General features: G+C 42.0%; 1 protein-coding gene across 1 annotated transcript in view; it reads left to right on the top strand.

Annotated features, from left to right (window-relative positions):
* sept12 (septin 12) overlaps positions 1-19265 on the top strand; it is a 66553-nt gene that overhangs the window by 4781 nt on the left and 42507 nt on the right. The window lies entirely within an intron of this gene.

Raw genomic sequence — 19265 nt, 5'->3', positions numbered from 1 at the left:
GCAGCCCTGCACGTCCCGGCCTCACAAGCATGGGGGTTATTTACAGATGTAGGATTCAGCATCAACAGTGAGTGAGACAGCTTCTCAAAATATCGCATTTGTACAAGTTGATGAAGCTGCCTGACTTTTAACTGGTGGATGGTTCTTAGAAGAAGAAAAATATATTTCTCGATTAAATTCATCCTCGACCACATTAACAATTAGACAAAAAGGTGCAACGATACCAGTGGACCAAACCATGAAATCATCTGTTAAATAAGATGTGTGTGTATATAGATGTATATATATATATTAACAGTAAGTGCTCTCTTTTGTCTTCATAGTTTGTCCGAGTGCAGAATTCACAGGCTGCCAACCATCTAAATCTTACTCTATAACATGGGCATTCAATTATAATCCCTCTTGATGCAGAGGTGTGGAACATTATACTAATGTTTAACTTATATAATAGCTATAATATTTAATATACTGTATAGTAGCCTAGCAGTTGAATCACCGTCTGTATACTCAACAACTGACTGAAAATTCAATTGAATAATATCTCAACAATATTTATTGTCAAATTTTAAATTGAACTGGATGAATTATAAATAATGCATAAAAGAAAAAGAAGGGCTGGATTAAAAAATATAATACATAACAGAAAGCTTTTTGAAAGATGTGACTCGTAAAATAAAGTACTTAATTTTACAAAAATGTATTTAACTGAATTGTCTTTGCACTGATGGTTTACATTCAGTTCATCAAAGTGTGAAGTGATGTAATCCATAAAAGCCATGATAATATATTAAATTCATCTTCTAAAAAGATACATTTGTGTGCATGGACTCTGTGGGTATTAAACCACTTGTTTCAGCTCTATTCTCCTCTCTGTTGACATCATTGTTGGACAGTGAATGAATGTGTTGTGATTCTGATCATATTGTGCCCTTAGATTTATTTTCTGTGCCTTCATTTCAGATGTGAGTGGGTACGTTTGTCTCGTAGTGGAGCTACAGGTTACATTATGAACTTATTAGAGTCTCCATTCTGGGTTCAAGGCTCTGGAGCCGCTGTTCAATTGTGAAATCACTTCTTCTATTCGGTCTCTGGTCTTTCTCCCATGTGTGTAAATCTCACTTGAGCCAGAAAGCTTATCTGAATACATTGATATTTGATTGGCAGAGTAGCATCATGTGATGTCATGTACAATGCATGTAATTGGTCAGTGTGTTTGCTGGACCACTGAACGAAAGGCTGTGTCGGTCAAATAGAAGCGCTCCGGTTTTAGGTCTGTGTTCAACAGCGTCTAGGTCCGACCCTGGACCGTGGTCTCCCTATTAGTGACCTCTGCTCTAGATGTTCAATAAAGGAACAATGCTGCATTAATTACATCTAGTTTCTTAGCTGCTTGTCTTGAAGTTGGACCGAGACAGTGAACAGCATTTTAGTGAGTGAGTCCACCTTCTGAGTGATGGAGAACAGGGAGCACCACTGACCAAAGAGCAGACGAATGTTTGGAGATGCCAGCTGGATTCAGTGTGTTGTTTTACTGCAGAGGAGTGCAATGGATCATAAAACCTACGGCTCGGATCGGATAGCTAACTTTTAGAGATCAACGATCACGTCTTTTTGTCGCCAATACTAATATATAATCATTGGTGATCCATATTGTCAGACACATATCTTTATGTTGTTTTGTTGTGGCAGCTAGTCTTCAAGGCTGAAGAGAATCTTTGTTTTTTTCACTGTCCCCAAAATTTGTTTAACCGCTCTGAAGTCGGTAAACCATCAGAAATTCTAAATGTTATACTTTGAATTTTAGTTACAGTAAGCTATAGTGTTTTTAAAAGGATTAGGACATAAATATGGTATTTTTCATGGATTAAAACCAATCTTGTCAACAGAAGTAATTATGTATTTGACCTGCGTAGAGCTAGTGTAAACAGCTCATAATTCATCTATTTATGTTGTTGTGAAAACGTCTTCAAACTACTGGATTTATTCAAGTTTCTCACCAACACTATATTTTATGAGATTACATGATCTTACACATCATTATGAAGTTATAATTTACCTTTGCAAAACTAGCAATAATGAACAGATGGCACCAACTTTGACGATGCACATCCTTGTTTCTCCAGCAATACATCCGCCAAGCGTAAAGTAAGTGTTTCATATGGTATACTGGTTATAATTCCCCTTATGATATTCATTTTCAAATACTGCCATCCTGGATAATGGTTGTGGAGAGCCTTATGGCCAATAATATAAGCGCATTAATTAATTAATAACCCACAACAGCTTTAAAAGTAGGAAACACCATGGCACACATGTGACACGTAAGCAATTTGTCAACCTAATGAGTGTTCAATTATGAAATGACACCGCCAAACGGCATGCCGGGTAGTGTTATAGCTGACATCTATTTGCATAACAGTCAGTTAACAGTTTGGAAAGGCTCTGTCCCCACTGCACATTCCTACGTTCTTTTGGTTATGGTTATGGTTATGGTTCCGGCATAGCCACTGTTGTTGCTAGTTGTGCTGACATCAGCGCCGTCCGTCCCCTCAGCACAAAACATGTTGGAAGACGAAGAGTGTGATTACAGTCGTTGGGTTCGAGGCCGTCAGTGAAACGGCAAAGTCAAAGGTCAAACATTGGCCTGAGGCACTGCATGACAGGAAAAGCAGCGGTGGAGGGACATTAGAGACGCAACTAATCCACCTGTGAAGGACACGGTCGAGAAGATCCGGGATTAAAACACTGGATTCAAGGGAACAATTATCTTGCCGGGGCAATAATACCACTACAATAAAAATACTTCTAACTGCTATCCCGACATACCAACAACGCCGACGTTCAGACGCCCACTTTTCTACTACAACAGACCTGTGGTCAGTTTATAGTGCTCGTCCAACTATATTCAATTCAGTTTATTTTGTATAGCCCAAAATCACAGGCAAAAAAGTGAAGAAACCTTCAGGAGAGCAACAGAGGAGGATCCCTCTCCCTGGATGGACAGAAGCAATAGATGTCATGAGTACAGATGAACAGCATTACAGTATTGAGTATTACATATTCGATGAATATGACAGAAATGTATGAATAATTAGTAGTAGGCATGGACCACGATCCAGATTTCCACAATCCATGAAACAATCTCTTTTTACTTTAATGCCAAAAAAGCAACGTTGAATTGCATTTGTGGCATATCTAACTCGTTTATTTTTAAGTTCTTTTTTTAAATTTCTTTTTTACTCTTTTCCACAATAAACTTTGGTGTGAATGGTTGTCTTTCTATATAAGCCCTGCGATAGACTGGTGACCTGTCCAGGGTCAACCCTGCCTTGTCCCAATGTCAGCTGGGATCGGCTCCAGTGCCCCGCAACCCTAAATAAGATAAGCGGTTCGGATAATACAAATAAATGTACTCCAGACTGTAGAATACCGACCATACATCTATGTAAAAGGCCCAGTCATGCAAAAAACAATATAATATACCATGAAACTACCAGAAAGAAAAAAAACGGAATACTGGTTGTCCCGCTGCACTGTTCTTTCCCCTTAAAAATTTATTAAGTACTGTCAGTAAAATTTGGGATGCACTGTCCCTTTTAATAGACTCCAGCTTCTAATGTTTTTCAGGCAACAGGTGCTTATGGTAGCCAACTCCTGCTGTGTGTGTGTGTGTTTATACGTCCTCAGGCGCTGTGTGATTTTCAGTGTAAGACATTGCAAGTGTCTGCTTGGAATGTGTCTTCCAGATGTGCTTTTAGTAAGTGGAAGTTGTTAATGGGTTTGTTCGTGTGTGTGTGTGTGTGTGGTTGTGTTTGTGTGTGAGAGTGTCTGCACGGTGTTGTGGTTGCGGTTGGTTGGAATATGCATTTTACTTATCATAACTCTTTGTGGGTTTGCATGTGTGTGTTCACACATGTCAATGCACATGGCGTCTCGTCTGTCAGAGAGCTCTGTGGAATGTGCAGGCAAGGGGGGTTTGGACATGCCCAGACTCAGCATCCCCTCACTGTGTGTCCACAGGACAGCCTCCAGTGCTCCTTGCGCTTACAGATCAGCCCATCTCACTGGCCTGTAGGTGGTTAATCATCAGAGGGGTTTGCTTTGTAAAGGAGGAGGGAGTACTGCTACAACATCACCTTACACATGAGTATGCTGTGTGACTTACCCCATATGTCGAGAAAAACCTTTGTTTAAATCATTTAATACTGTTCATTTAATATATGAATTTCTTTAGTGGCCTGCGATGGCATTTCCAACACTTGGTGACGCTGCTCTGCTGCAAGCATATAAAAGTGGACATAGTCATCATGATTTCACCCATTGGTTTATTGATATCTATTTGTTTTTGGATAGCTGTTTGTTGACAGATAGCTGTTTGTTTATGGATATCTATTTGTTTATGGATTGCTGTTTGTTGATAGATAGACGTTTGTTTATGAATAGCCATTGGTATATGGATAGCCATTGGTTTATAGATAGCTATTGGTTTATAGATAGCCATTTGACTGTTGGAGAAAGGAAAGAAAATGGGGGAAAAACTGCCCTCCACATATTTTATAATATTTGGAAAGAGGCAATGAATAACTATCAAAAGGCAGTTAAAGAATCAAAAACCTCTTTCTTCTCCAATTTAATTCTAAACAATCATTCAAACCCCAGAGTCTTATTCAAGGTCATAGACAAGGTCATAAACCCATCCCCTTGTCATTTTATTGATGCCTCACAAGAGATGTGTGAGAAGTTTTTACATTATTTTAATAATAAGGTAAATTAAATAAGACAACAAATTACCCCCCCAACCCAAGTTTTACATGCCAGTAGGGACATTCAAAACTATTTTTCATTTTCAGCCTGTATCATTGCCCTTTTTATCCCAACTTATATCACACATTACATTACATGTCATTGAGCTGACGCTTTTATCCAAAGCGACTTACAATAAGTGCATTAAACCATGAGTCCAGACTCAGAACAACAAGAAAGTACAATTTCTTCAATTTCTTAAACTACAGAGTACTATCCGTAAGTGCCATTTAAGTGCTACTAAAGTGCTAAACTACAAAGTGCTAACGGTAAGGGACATTTAAGTGCTACTAGAGTGCTACTACGGCTCTACCTTCCCTATTCAAGGTATAGTCGAAAAAGATGTGTTTTTAGTTTGCGACGGAAGATGTAGAGACTTTCTGCTGTCCTGATGTCAATGGGAAGCTCGTTCCACCAATGAGGAGCCAGCACAGCAAACAGTCGTGATTTTGTTGAGTGTTTAGCTCGAAGTGAAGGAGCTACAAGCCGATTGACAGAAGCCGAGCGAAGTGAACGAGCTGGGATGTACGGTTTACCAATGTTTTGAAGCGGATGCGGGCGGCCACCGGTAACCAGTGAAGGTCGCGGAGTAGTGTGGGTAAATTTCGGGAGGTTGAAGACCAGTCGAGTAGCTGCATTCTGGATGAGCTGTAGAGGTCGAATGGCATTAGCAGGTAGACCTGCCAGGAGGGAGTTGCAATAGTCTAGCCGTGAGATGACCAGAGCCTGGACCAGAACCTGTGCCGCCTTCTGAGTGAGAAGAGGTTGTATTCTCCTGATGTTGTACAGCATGTACCTACAGGAGCGTGTTATTGCGGTAATGTTGGCAGTCAGGGAGAGTTGACTGTCGAGTGTCACACCGAGGTTCCTGGCAGTCAGAGTCGGAGCCAGCACTGAGTTGTTGAAGTTAATAGTCAGGTCGTGGGTGGGAGAGCCTTTTCCTGGAAGGAGGAGAAGTTCAGTCTTGTCCGGGTTAATTTTCAGGTGGTGTGCGGACATCCACTGAGAGATGTCGGTCAGACAGGCAGAGATTCGTGCTGCTACCTGTGTTTCGGATTGGGGAAACGAGAGGATCAGTTGGGTGTTGTCAGCATAGCTGTGGTAGGTGAAGCCATGCGAGCGAATGACAGAGCCAAGAGAGTTGGTGTACAGAGAGAAGAGAAGAGGACCAAGGACTGAGCCCTGAGGGACCCCAATAGTCAGAGGACAAGGCTCAGACACAGATCCTCTCCAGGTTACCCGGTAAGAGCGGTCGGTGATGAGGATGAGAAGAGTGAGAGTGCGGTGCCTGAGATACCCAGGTCCTGGAGGGAGGACATGAGGATCTGGTGGTTCACTGTGTCAAAGGCAGCGGAAAGGTCTAGAAGGATAAGGACAGAGGAGAGAGAGGCTGCTCTAGCAGTGTGAAGCTGCTCAGAGACAGCAAGGAGGGCAGTCTCTGTTGAGTGGCCTGCCTTGAATCCAGACTGGTGGGGGTCTAGAAGGTTGTTACTGTGGAGAAAGGAGGAGACTTGGTTAAAGATAGCTCGCTCTAGAGTTTTGGAAAGGAAGGGGAGGAGAGAGACAGGTCTGTAGTTATTGACTTCAGATGGGTCGAGAGTGGGTTTCTTCAGGAGAGGGTTGACTCTTGCCTCCTTCAGAGAGTTAGGGAAACAGCCGGTTGAGAGGGAGGTGTTAATAAGATGGGTGAGAAAGGGAAGAAGGTAAGGAGCAATAGACTGGAGAATGTGAGACGGGATGGGGTCAAGGGGGCAGGTGGTTGGGTGGGCAGAGGTTACCAAGGTAAGAACTTGATTAGGACACATGAAATCAGCCACATGCAGCCTTGATTTTATTCCTACTAAATTTCTCAAAGAGGTCATTGGCACTCTAGGGCCCAGTATTTTATTAATTATAAATAGCTCCTTAGCAAATGGTACTTTCCCATTGATTTTTAAACATGCAATCGTACAACCTCTTTTAAAGAAACCTAAGCTTGATCCTTCTGTTGTTTCCAATTTTAGGCCAATTTCAAAACTTCCATTTTTATCAAAAGATTTAGAAAAATTGGTTTCAACACAACTCCTAGCTTTTATGAATCATAATAATATATTTGAGAAATTTCAGTCTTCTTTTAGAGCACCTTGAGGAGCAAAGAAACTGCCCTCCTCAAGGTAACCAGAGTTCAGATCAGGAAGCAGAAGCAGAGTTGTAGTCTTCCACCCTTCTCTGCACTTCCATCCGAGCAGTTACCCACCCTTAACTGTAACTCTATAGAGACTGTGTCTGTCCCACGGCCACTTAAATTAATTAAATCAAAAGTAACCAGAAGAGGAGTCATACAAAATAACCTCATACAGGTTAACAAAACTACTGCAACAGTGCAACAAAACAGGATAATTAAATGTGGACTCCTAAATATTAGATCTCTGTCATCTAAAGCGACTGTGGGTCAGTGGTTAGCAGTTCCGTCTTTCAATCAGGGGGTTTGTGGTTCAATCCCCGCCCTAGTCGATGTGTCCTTGAGCAAGACACTTAACCCTGAATTGTTCCCTGTAGCTGTGTCTACAGTGTATGAATGTAACATGATTGTAAGTCGCTTTGGATAAAAGCGTCAGCTAAATGAAATGTATTATGTATAAAGCTGTATTAGTAAATGATTTAATATCAGACAATCATATTGATCTATTGTGTCTTACTGAAACCTGGCTGAGTCATGAAGAATATGTCAGCCTAAATGAATCAACTCCTCCAAGTCATATTAATACTCACATTCCTCGAGGCACCGGCCGAGGAGGTGGAGTAGCAGCCATCTTTGACACAAGCCTATTAATGAATCCTAAACCTAAATTAAACTACAACTCATTTGAAAGCCTTTTTCTTAGTCTTTCACATCCAACCTGGAAAACATTACAGCCAATTCTATTTGTTATACTGTACCGGCCACCAGGTCCATATTCAGAATTTATATCTGAATTTTCAGAGTTTTTATCAAGTTTAGTCCTTAAAACTGATAAGGTTATTATTGTAGGAGATTTTAATATTCATGTGGATATTGATAATGATTGCCTTAGTACTGCATTTATCTCATTGTTGGACTCGATTGGCTTTTGTCAGAGAGTACAGAAACCCACTCATTGCTTTGGCCACACCCTCGACCTTGTTCTTGCATATGGCATTGACATTGAGCATTTGGAGGTCTTCCCACAGAACCCTCTTCTGTCAGACCATTACCTCATAACTTTTGAGTTCATACTCCCAGAGTGTACACCGTTAGTCAAAAGTTTCTACACCAGATGTCTAACTGACAGTGCTGTAGCTAAATTTAAAGAAGCGATTCCCTCTGCATTTGATTCAATACCACGTCTCAATGTGACAGAGGACTCCTGTGCTAACTTTAGTCCTTCCCAGATTGATCATATTGTCGATAGTGCTACAGGCTCACTGAGAATGACACTAGACTCGATAGCCCCACTGAAGAAAAGGACAGTGAGGCAAAGGAGGTTTGCTCCCTGGTATAACCCTCAGACCTGCGAACTAAAGCAAACTTCACGAAAGCATATGGCGTTCCACCAATCTGGAAGAATCACGCTTAGTTTGGCGAGATAGCCTTAAAACATAAAAAAGGCTCTCCGTAATGCCAGAGCAGCCTATTACTCATCAGTAATAGAGAAAAATAAGAACAACCCCAGGGTTCTCTTTAGCACTGTAGCCAGGCTGACAGAGAGTCACAGCTCTGTGGAGCAGTGTATTCCAATAGACCTCAGTAGTAATGACTTCATGAACTTCTTCAATGAAAAGATTTTAACTATTCGAGGCAAGATTGATGATCTCTTGCCCTCAACCACTGCCGATCTGTCATCAAGAGGAGTGACCTTGGAAACGGCTGTATGCCCTGGTGTATATTTGGATAGCTTTTCTCCCATTAACCTAGACCAATTGTCCTCAACGGTTTCTACTTCTAAACCGTCTACCTGTCTCTTAGACCCCATCCCAACGAGGCTGCTTAAAGATGTGTTGCCTTTAATTGGCACCTCTCTGCTGGATATTGTTAATGTGTCTTTGCTAACAGGCCATGTACCACATTCCTTCAAAGTAGCTATAATTAAACCTCTCCTGAAAAAGCCCACTCTTAATCCAGAGGTGTTGGCTAACTACAGACCGATCTCTAACCTTCCCTTCCTCTCTAAGATCCTTGAGAAAGTAGTCGCAAATCAGTTGTGCGACTTTCTACATCAGAATAGTTTATTTGAGGAGTTTCAGTCAGGATTTAGAAAACACCACAGCACAGAGACAGCACTGGTGAAAATTACAAATGACCTCCTAATTGCATCAGATAAGGGGACTCATCTCTGTACTGGCCTTGTTAGACCTTAGTGCTGCGATCACATTACTCCTGTATCAGCTGCTCGGCACTGCATCCCTGTAAAATCAAGAATCACATTTAAAATTCTTCTCCTCACCTACAAAGCCTTGATTGGTGATGCACCATTATATCTTAAGGAGCTTGTAGTAACATATTGCCCCACTAGAGAGCTGCGCTCACTAAATGCGGGGCTACTTGTGGTTCCTAGAGTCCTAAAAAGTAGGATGGGAGCAAGAGCCTTCAGTTATCATGCGTGTCTTTTATGGAACCAGCTTCCACTTTCAGTCCGGGAGGCAGACACAGTCACCTCATTTAAGAACAGACTTAAGACTTTCCTCTTTAATAGTGCTTATAGTTAGGGCTGAATCAGGTTTGCCCTGGTCGAGCCCCTTGATATGCTGCTATAGGCTTATAGGCTGCTGTGGGATGTTTTAGGATACACTGAGCACCTATCTCCTACGTCTCTCCATTGCACCTTATTAACTCTGCTTCCTCCCCAGAGTCTTTGTGACTTCACGTCTCATAGGGTCCATTGATGCCTGGTGAGCCGGCCTCCTGCCATGGCCCCTGCTGATGCACCGCGCTGCCCCTCCTCTCTACCTCCTTCTGTTTCATGGATTGGAGTTCCATTCATACATTGTCATATTCATGTAATGTGTTTATGTAACTTTGTAATGCTGTTCATTCTGTACACATGACATCTATTGCATCTGTCCATCTGGGGAGAGGGATCCTCCTCTGTTGCTCTCCTGAAGGTTTCTTCCCTTTTTTCCCTTTGAAAGGTTATTTTGGGGGAGTTTTTCCTGATCCGATGTGAGGTCCTGGGACAGGGATGTCTTATGTGTACAGATTGTAAAGCCCTCTGACGCAAATTTGTAATTTGTAATATTGGGCTATACAAAATAAACTGAATTGAATTGAACTAATGACCTCCTTTTAGCAGCCGACAGAAGCGAGAGCGCCGTTTTAATTCTTTTAGACCTTAGTGCAGCTTTTGATACTGTAGATCACGCCATTTTAATCGATCGCCTCAAAACCTGGGTTGGTATCAAGGACACTGCACTTGGCTGGTTTTATTCTTACCTTTTAGAAAGATCGTACTCAATCACCATAGGTAATCACTCGTCTTCCACGACACACATTACCTGTGGTGTACCACAAGGTTCAATCTTAGGTCCACTTTTATTTTCTATCTACATGTGCTTCCACTCGGCCAAATCCTCCAACGACACAACATATCTTTTCATTGCTATGCAGACGACGCACAGATATACCTTCCGCTGAGACCTGGTGACCCAGAGAGCCTGGCTGCTGTCTTAGATTGTCTCTCTGACGTTAACTGCTGGATGGCTCAACATTTTCTTCAGCTCAATAACTCCAAATCAGAAGTCATATTATTCAGTTCCCCAAACAATAACACCAGTCTCATCAAGAGTCAACTTGCTCCCCTGGCTGCTTATTTAAAACCTGTTGCCAGAAATTTGGGTGTGATGTTTGACTCTCAATTAAATTTTGAATCAAAAATATTGTCCAGTCCTGCTTCTTTCAATTAAGAATAATTTCAAAAATCAAACCCATATTGTCATGCTCAGATCTGGAAAAAGTCATTCATGCACTCATTTTCTCTCGACTACTGCAACTCCCTCCTTTCCGGCATAAATCAAAAATCCATTTCCCGCCTCCAACTAGTCCAGAATGCAGCAGCTCGGCTTCTGACTGGTTCCAACAGACGGCATCACATTACTCCAGTCCTGGCCTTTCTCCACTGGCTCCCTGTTAGTTTTAGAATTGATTTTAAGATTTTGCTGATCACTTTTAAAGCGTCTGGCCCCAAGCTACATCATTGAAATGTTAGCCCCATATGAGCCAGCTCGCAACCTTAGATCCTCTGGTGGGGTCCTTCTGGCCGTTCCAAAGTCAAGGCTTAAATCCAAAGGGTGACCGTGCTTTTGCCATCAGAGCCTCTCGACTTTGGAACGACCTACCTGAGGGGATAAGGCAAGCAGAATCAGTAGCTTCTTTTAAATCACTTCTTAAAACCCATTTTTATAGAACTGCTTTTAAGTGAGAACATGCAAACTCCACACAGAAGGACCGCTCCGACCGGGAATTGAACCCGCGGCCCTCTTGCTGTGAGGCGACAGTGCTAGCCACTACACCTCTGGGCTCTCCGGCTTCCTCCCACAGTCCAAAGACATGCTGCAGGTTAATTGATCTCTAAATTGCCCATAGATGTGAATGTGAGAGTGAATGGTTGTATGTCCCTACATGTGCCCTCGATGGACTGGCGGCCTGTCCAGGGTGTCCCCTGCCTTCGCCCTATGTCAGCTGGGATAGGCTCCAGCGCCCCCGCGACCCTAATGAGGATAAGCGGTATTGAAAATGGATGGATGGATGGATGCTTTTAAGTGATGTCGTCCTTTTATGCAGTTTCCCCTTGTTTCCCCTATTTTAGTTTGTCTGTTCTGCTTTATTTTGTATTTGTAACTTTCTATTGTGTATAGATAGCCATTGGTTTTTAGATAGCCATTGGTTTTTAGATAGCAATTGGTTTATAAATAGCCATTGGTTTATGTATAGCCATTGGTTTATAAATATCCATTGGTTTATGGATAGCCATTGGTTTATAAATAGCCATTGGTTTATGGAGAGCTATTGGTTTATGGATAGCCATTGGTTTATAGATAGCTATTGGTTTATAGATAGCCATTGGTTTATAGATAGCCGTTGGTTTATAGATAGCCGTTGGTTTATGGCTGGCCGTTTGTTTATAGATAGACATTTAATTATGGATAGCTATAATTCTGCATCCTGCTCCTGGCCTGGCCTCCTTGCTCATTGACCCTGCCTCCTCCTTTGTGCCTCCTGCCTCAAGGGCCTGGCCTTATGCCTCATTGGCCCCGCCTCCTGCCATGGCCATGGCCATGCTGATGCTCTCTGCCTCCTCCTGTTTACATGGATTGTGGAAATCTGGATCGTGGTCCATGCCTACTACTACTTATTCATACATTTCAGTCATATTCATTGAATGTGTTGTATCTCTGTAACGCTGTTCATCTGTACACATGACATCTATTGCTTCTGTCCATCCGGGGAGAGGGATCCTCCTCTGTTGCTCTCCTGAAGTTTTTTTTTTGTTGGGCTATACAAAATAAACGTTTCTTTATGGATAGCCATTTGTTTATAGAACACAACTGAGGAGGACTGTGGGAGACTGTGGAAAGGTTCAGACTTCAAGCGTTGACATAAACTGCACAGGAATATTTATATTTGACCTCCAATGCTTGTAAGTGGAATCAGTAGAAGAGTATTTTCTAATGTAGTAAGTATATTTGGCCAGGACGTACATTAACACACAAACACACACACACACACACACACACACACACACACACACACACACACACACACACACACACACACACACACACACACACACACACACAGCATTGATTTCCTCCTGGACGCTGTGTGATTCTGACAAGCTGAACTGGAGGCCAGTTCCATGTTTTCTTTCTTCTGGGGTTCTGGCCTTTTGCCAAAAGCTCCTACAACTGCAGCCCTTCACTTGCCAGTGTTTACAGACTTCCGAGCAAGAAGACGCATGAGCCCCTTGCACACGTGTCACATGAAGGCCACAGGAACGTAGAGGCACCATGAGGTGGTCACTTTGCCTGTCTGGTTCAGTTTTTGAAAATAATGTTTCACCTCATCATCTCTTCTGCACAAAGAAAATAACCTGTTTAATCGAAACCCAGGAAACTCTGTGAGTGAGCTGGATTGTAGTTGCTGAGGAAAGAAAATGCAACCAGGCAGAAGAGGTTGAACAAATGGTACTGAATGTGAGCAGCACTTCCTCTCTGTAGTGGGAGCCTTTGAATCAACATACACTGATGATATGACCATGACTGTCTTAGTGCATGTGAAGTAACTAAAACACAACGTTCACAGATCTAGAGAATAGAGCCTTTGTTTCTTTAATACATTGATAATAAACACGGCTAATCACAAAAGAAGCATAATGAAAGTAGAGAAGCACAAAGCATGAGCATGACATGCAAGTCAGCTTCTACAGGAAGCAAGCTCTCATAACACACGCACACACACGCACGCACACGCACGCACACACACCTACCTTTCCCAGTGAACTGATTACACATCAGCAAAACACACTCTCCCAGAAACCCTGACATAGCTGAGAGTTATTCAGCACGGTGTGAGAGAGAGTTTGAGCATCTCTCTTTATCAGATTGTGTAAGAGGAGAGGATTAGTGAGACCAGAGGGAGTGGGGCCAAATGTAGACTGCACACACACACACACACACACACACACACACACACACACACACACACACACACACACACACACAGGTGGAACAGAGCAGAGACTGAGTGCACCACTGCCACCGTAATTATTTCCCCACTGTTTGACAGGTTGCCAGCAATTACCCTGATACCAGGGCTCCTTATCTTTTGTATGGAGGGCAGGTTCACACTTGTAGCCTCAGCAAACCCAGCCGAGTCCACACAACCCTACCCCCAACACACACCCCTCCCCAGCCTGCCTGGAGCCTTCACAGGCTGTAAGCCATTAACTGCTCCGGTAGGACCTGAGACAATTGAGGTATGTGAAATAAGGCTATTTTCAATTAAAGTAGCAAGAAATAAGTTGTTTGTCTTTACCGTATCAAGGCAATGTCCTTTGTTCAGGGTAATGGCCGCAGAATAAGGACACCTTCTGTGTTTGGACTGGTTCCCTGTGAGCCTTGGTATCGCTGTGCAGTTCGGTCTGATCTCCAAAGCCAGGTTAAAAATTCAAAATTAATTTTGTTGACATATTAAAGTCAACGGTGTGTACTGAGGGAATCTTTGATAGTTATTTCTATCACACATGAAATCAGAAAATACTGTCCATAAAAACAAATTGCCATGCTTTTAGGAATACAATGTGTAAATCAGGCTATGAATGAAATATAAACAATCCCCTCTGTAAAACCCTTATGTAGATAGGATATGATCTAGATAGTTATGAAATGTTCGGTTTAAGATAGATATGTTTTGTAAAATTACACGTGAATAGGGTCAAAAACATGTGAACTAGCCAACAATTTTTTTCTTCTGAAAGGTCATTTTTTAATATGCAAATGAGACATTATCTCAAGCTAACTTTTGGTGAATTTTGGATAAATCTCAAAGAAACAAAGTATTAACAAAGTATTAACAAAAGGGACAAATAACGGGTCACAATGCAGCCGAAATATAGAAGAAATGTTAACATGTGAAAAACGTCTTGCCACAGCAAATAGCTCTGTGTCTGTGTGTGTGTGTGTGTGTGTGTGTCTGACTGAGAGGTCATTGGTCTGGTCATACAACAACGAGCGACCGTGTTTAAGTCTTAATGACATGAGAGGAGTCCTGTAATTACAGCGTTGCTCTCCAAGCTGAGCAGCATGAATGCTCACTCTCACTCGCTCCTCATCTTCACAAGAGGGAAGGCCCTGCCTTGTGTGGAGAAGTGCTGCTCACCTTCTCTGTAGTTTCTTTGTCTATTTGTATTTTTTTCGTTTGCATGACTTGGCTTTCACGATATAAATTGCCATATTTTACTGTTGGGAGTACATAGAATAAAACCACATTTTGTCATCATGTATAAACTGAAGGCTTTGATTAGTATGGACCAGGGGTCACCATGCGTTTTGAGAGCGAGCTACCTGAAGGGTAGAGTAATATGTTAGGCTACTTTTTTGATGTAATCTTCCGAATAATTCATTAGAGTTACACCTAAATAATATTTTGCATTTAATAATCTACATGTAGGAGGAGACTGTCTGTCTATGTTCATTGATTACTCTCAAGGATTTTTCACAATGAGTATCAATAATGTTAAAAGTGATTTCTCTTTTCATCTCAACAATGAATCTCTTACACTATAGTTGTCATATTTGTCACGTTTTTTGCACAACGTTGTGTTTGACTCCCAGCTGGAAGCGCTTGAGAGGTGCCGCACTTTTTCAGAGAAGAGCTACGGAATATCCTTAGAAATGAAAATCTAGGCACAAGGTAGAGGACTTGCTGAAAGGGAAGGCTGAAGGAGGACATAATCTCTGGTCCATGTGGGTTCATGAGATTTAGTCGGCGAGGAAACATTTCAGCGAGCAGGCCTGAAGTTGGACTGAGCCCGATTCAAAGTGTGGACTACTTTTATGTGGTACCACCCATTCTCCACTGTGATTTGACGGCCAGAAAAAAACAGCAAACGTGCTGCGCTCAGCGCAGAGTAGACGCTCAGCTCGTCCCGCTGCTGGTGTTTGTAGTATAGTGTCAAAATGAGGAGCTCCCACTGCAAAGACTTTAAAAAACGCTTTGACGGAACAACTCTACCGGTGACTCGTGGTTCTTAGAACGAGCCAGGCGCTAACAGGCACTATGTTGGCCTCCTCCGCTGTGGGGTTGTCTGGGCCCCACACCATTATTTAACATATGAAGGAATCAGAACCAGTTGCGGCTGGTGGAATTTTTTTTTGGTAGGGCCACTCAATAAATTTCAGCAAACATCCCAGTATGATTCAATGCAACACGCTTTTCTACTTTGCAGTTAAATATTTAACATTTATTTATTTTTAACAACACTGACATAATAAAAAAATCTTATTCATACAATTCAGTATTTTAATATATATTATATAATACTATTCAGTATAATATGATATATAAATTCCATATAATATAAATATCATAAATATATTATAATAAAATATAAATATTGTATAATATAAATTACATATATATATATATACATATATATATAAAATCTAATAGAAGATGTTTATATATTAAGATGCCCCTATGAACGTTAGGGTTAAAGTGTGCCCGTTTTTATCCAGCTCCTCATTGTGTTTCTTCACCTCAATCCTGTGTCCGTCATCCAGCTGGTAGTGACGTTCACTTTGCCCAATATGGCTGCTTGAGGAGTTATCCATGTGTGTCCTGGTGTTCTCATGTTTTCTTAATCCTTCCAACAAGTGCTTCATGTCCCTTACTCCAGTAACTGTCCATGCTGGATCTGTCCCCGTTGATTTATAAAGTAAAATACATTAGCACAACAGCATCAAGCTAACCAAACCTTCTGGGTCTACCGGTCCCTACAGAAGCTTCCTGTGCTGCTTCCCTTTCATTCAGTCTGTTGTCTTCTTAAGTCTGATTCATCCGGGCCCAGTTGTTTTACATGTAGATTCTCTCCCAAAGTTCTTCTCTCAAACGGGTCTTGTAGGAGAGATTTTACCGGGTCGGGTCTTCTTGGAAGTGCTCGTGCTCGCGCTGGTCGTTGTCATGTCGTTAAAAAAGTACCTGACGAGAACACGCAACTTTGGGCCAAACGACTTTAGGATGCTGATTGGCTAAATTGTATGTCACTCATTTATATCTTTAATCAGTAATAGGCTAAACTACTTCTTAGACCCGCCTCTTTTGGGCAAAATCGATTTGGCCCCAGCGCAGCTGAGACATGCAGACAGGTGGAGAGGACCTGCAGGAAGTGCAGGAAAAGCATATATTTTGCGCAGATATCCTATTTTACAAATATTACTGGGTATATTCCATATTTCCAAAACACAAATATTGACAATTTGTATAATTAATTATTATCATTATTATAATTTTTGTATACTTTTTAAAAAAAATTTTGGCTCAAGGTGGGGCCAGGCCCCTTGGCCCTCTATTGGCCAGCCGCCACTGATCAGAACGCATGAACGGTTGGCAGAATGTCAAATAATAGGTAAAGAAAGTTTACTTATTTAAAACTTTATTGCTTCTCTTTTAAAAACGAATAGTGTAAGACCGTTGAGTAAACACTAACTGACCACAGATCTGCTGTTGTAGAAAGGACTGTAGCTCCACTTCCAGCTTGCTTCGGTGTTGTTGGTATAATGTTGGGAAAGACTATATCCCTCAAATCCAGAGTTTTGATCATTCATCCACCCCCGACTGTAGCGGGACCTTCATAGGTAGATTGTTATTACCTTTATAATGTCCCACAACATGTTTTGTGCTGAGGGGACAGAGTAAGTTGCTAGTGTTAGCACCACTGGTGGCTACGTTGGATTTTTTTAAACCCCAAAACGTCCAGACAGCAGACAGCTCCTGTCCTGGGCTCTTCAGAGTTCTTCTGCATCTCCGGTTTCTCTTTCTTCTGTTCAGGAATGCGCAGTAGTGACGGAGCCTCTCCCAGCTGTTAACAGACTGTTAAGCTAATAGCTAGCAGATGTAACGTTACCCAGCGTACCATTGGTGGTGTACATTTGTAATGTACAATTTGTAATGTTACAAATGGTGTATGCTGTGTGTTAGTCGTGGGTTATGGTGTAAAGGGTATGCAGTTGACCTACACAGAGAGCTCTTCGCAGCTTGTGAAGAAGTTATCTTATAATTGATGTGCTCATGGTAATGAATGTAAACTATTTATGCAAATCAACACAAATGCTCGTCACTGTGTTTTATTTCTCTGATGTAACTGTTTAAAAGCTGTTAAAACTGCTGTTCTCGTATCCCACTCTGTGAACTTTGTCAGTTCAAGTACTTCATGAACTTCAGCAAAACTGTCCAATCAGTGACAGTTACCGGTAATGTGGACTCCTATTGGTACGTTAAAAGCCAGTGTGAACAGGAACCGGACCAGAACTAAAATGCAACAATGCATCAGGTTTTTCTCTGGTCTATAGGTGAGAAAGCAGCCTAAGTTTTGATAATATTGCACTCATCAAGTAAATTGCTGAGATCTTGTAACACAGTGGTATCACTAAATTTAGATCAAACAGTTTGTTAATACTATTAAGATTCTACAGATGGATAACCAAGTGTGCTCTCAAAAAGTTGTTTTATTGTTTCCTTTCAGAGGTTTTTTAGCCCTGATTTACAACTATAATGAGGCACCAAATGTAAAAACAATATATATTATTCTTCAGTTTTGCCAACTGTGATGAATTGGTATCAAAGAAGTGCAATTTTCACAGTCAGCAGTTGATGACATCTCAGCTTTCTCTTACAAACTATAATTATATCCCCTTCTGTTAACCACTCACCCTCATGGTATGTTACGTTGCAGTGGTTGGTTTTTGTAACAAAACACCCCACTGGATGCCCTGACTCCAGCTCCAACCTCAATCCACCCTTTGTGTGTGTGCGTGTGCGTGTGCGTGTGTGTGTGTGTGTGTGTGTGTGTTAAACAAAGGAAGGGGACACTGTGCCCATACACAGGCAGCTGGCTAGGAACCAAAAGAGAGAGAGAGATTTTATATGATCTTCTAAGGAGAGACACACGTTCACGTACTTTAGAGCATACGTGTGTACACACGCGCGCACACACACACACACACACACACACACACACACACACACACACACACACACACACACACACACACACACACACACACACACACAGCATTCCTGAGCTGCATCAGGAAGTACATCCTCTGCTGAGCCTTTTTCCTGATGGTGTCTCTGTTGCAGACCTGTGTTTGTCCCCTTTGGGCCATTGCATCTTCTTCAGGAGTTTAACAGATGTGTCTCTTGTGGGATGAGTGGTAGAGTGGGTCATTCTGAAGTCTCCTGAAGAAACCCACTCTCGACCCATCTGAAGTCAATAACTACAGACCTGTCTCTCTCCTCCCCTTCTTTTCCAAAACTCTAGAGCGAGCTATCTTTAACCAAGTCTCCTCCTTTCTCCACAGCAACAACCTTCTAGACCCCCACCAGTCTGGATTCAAGGCAGACCACTCAACAAAGACTGCCCTCCTTGCTGTCTCTGAGCAGCTTCACACTGCTAGAGCAGCCTCTCTCTCCTCTGTCCTTATCCTTCTAGACCTTTCCGCTGCCTTTCACACAGTGAACCACCAGATCCTTATTTTTTCCCTCCAGGACCTGGGTATCTCAGGCACCGCACTCTCACTCTTAGTAGTGTTCAAGTGGTTTGAGTGGTCGGAAGGGTACAAGTAATCTGTTGAAGAGCTATGTGATAATGGCGGCCAGCTGATCAGCACAGACTTTCAGACCTCAGGGAGACAGGGAGACAGTCTGGGCCTGGTCCTGTCAACTTAAGCATATGGTCAAAAAAATGTTT

The sequence above is a fragment of the Cyclopterus lumpus genome, chromosome 8 (assembly GCF_009769545.1).
Source record: "Cyclopterus lumpus isolate fCycLum1 chromosome 8, fCycLum1.pri, whole genome shotgun sequence".
Taxonomy (NCBI): Eukaryota; Metazoa; Chordata; class Actinopteri; order Perciformes; family Cyclopteridae; genus Cyclopterus; species Cyclopterus lumpus.
The sequence above is the reverse complement of the archived record's forward strand: the minus strand, read 5'-3'. Positions and strand labels throughout refer to the sequence as shown.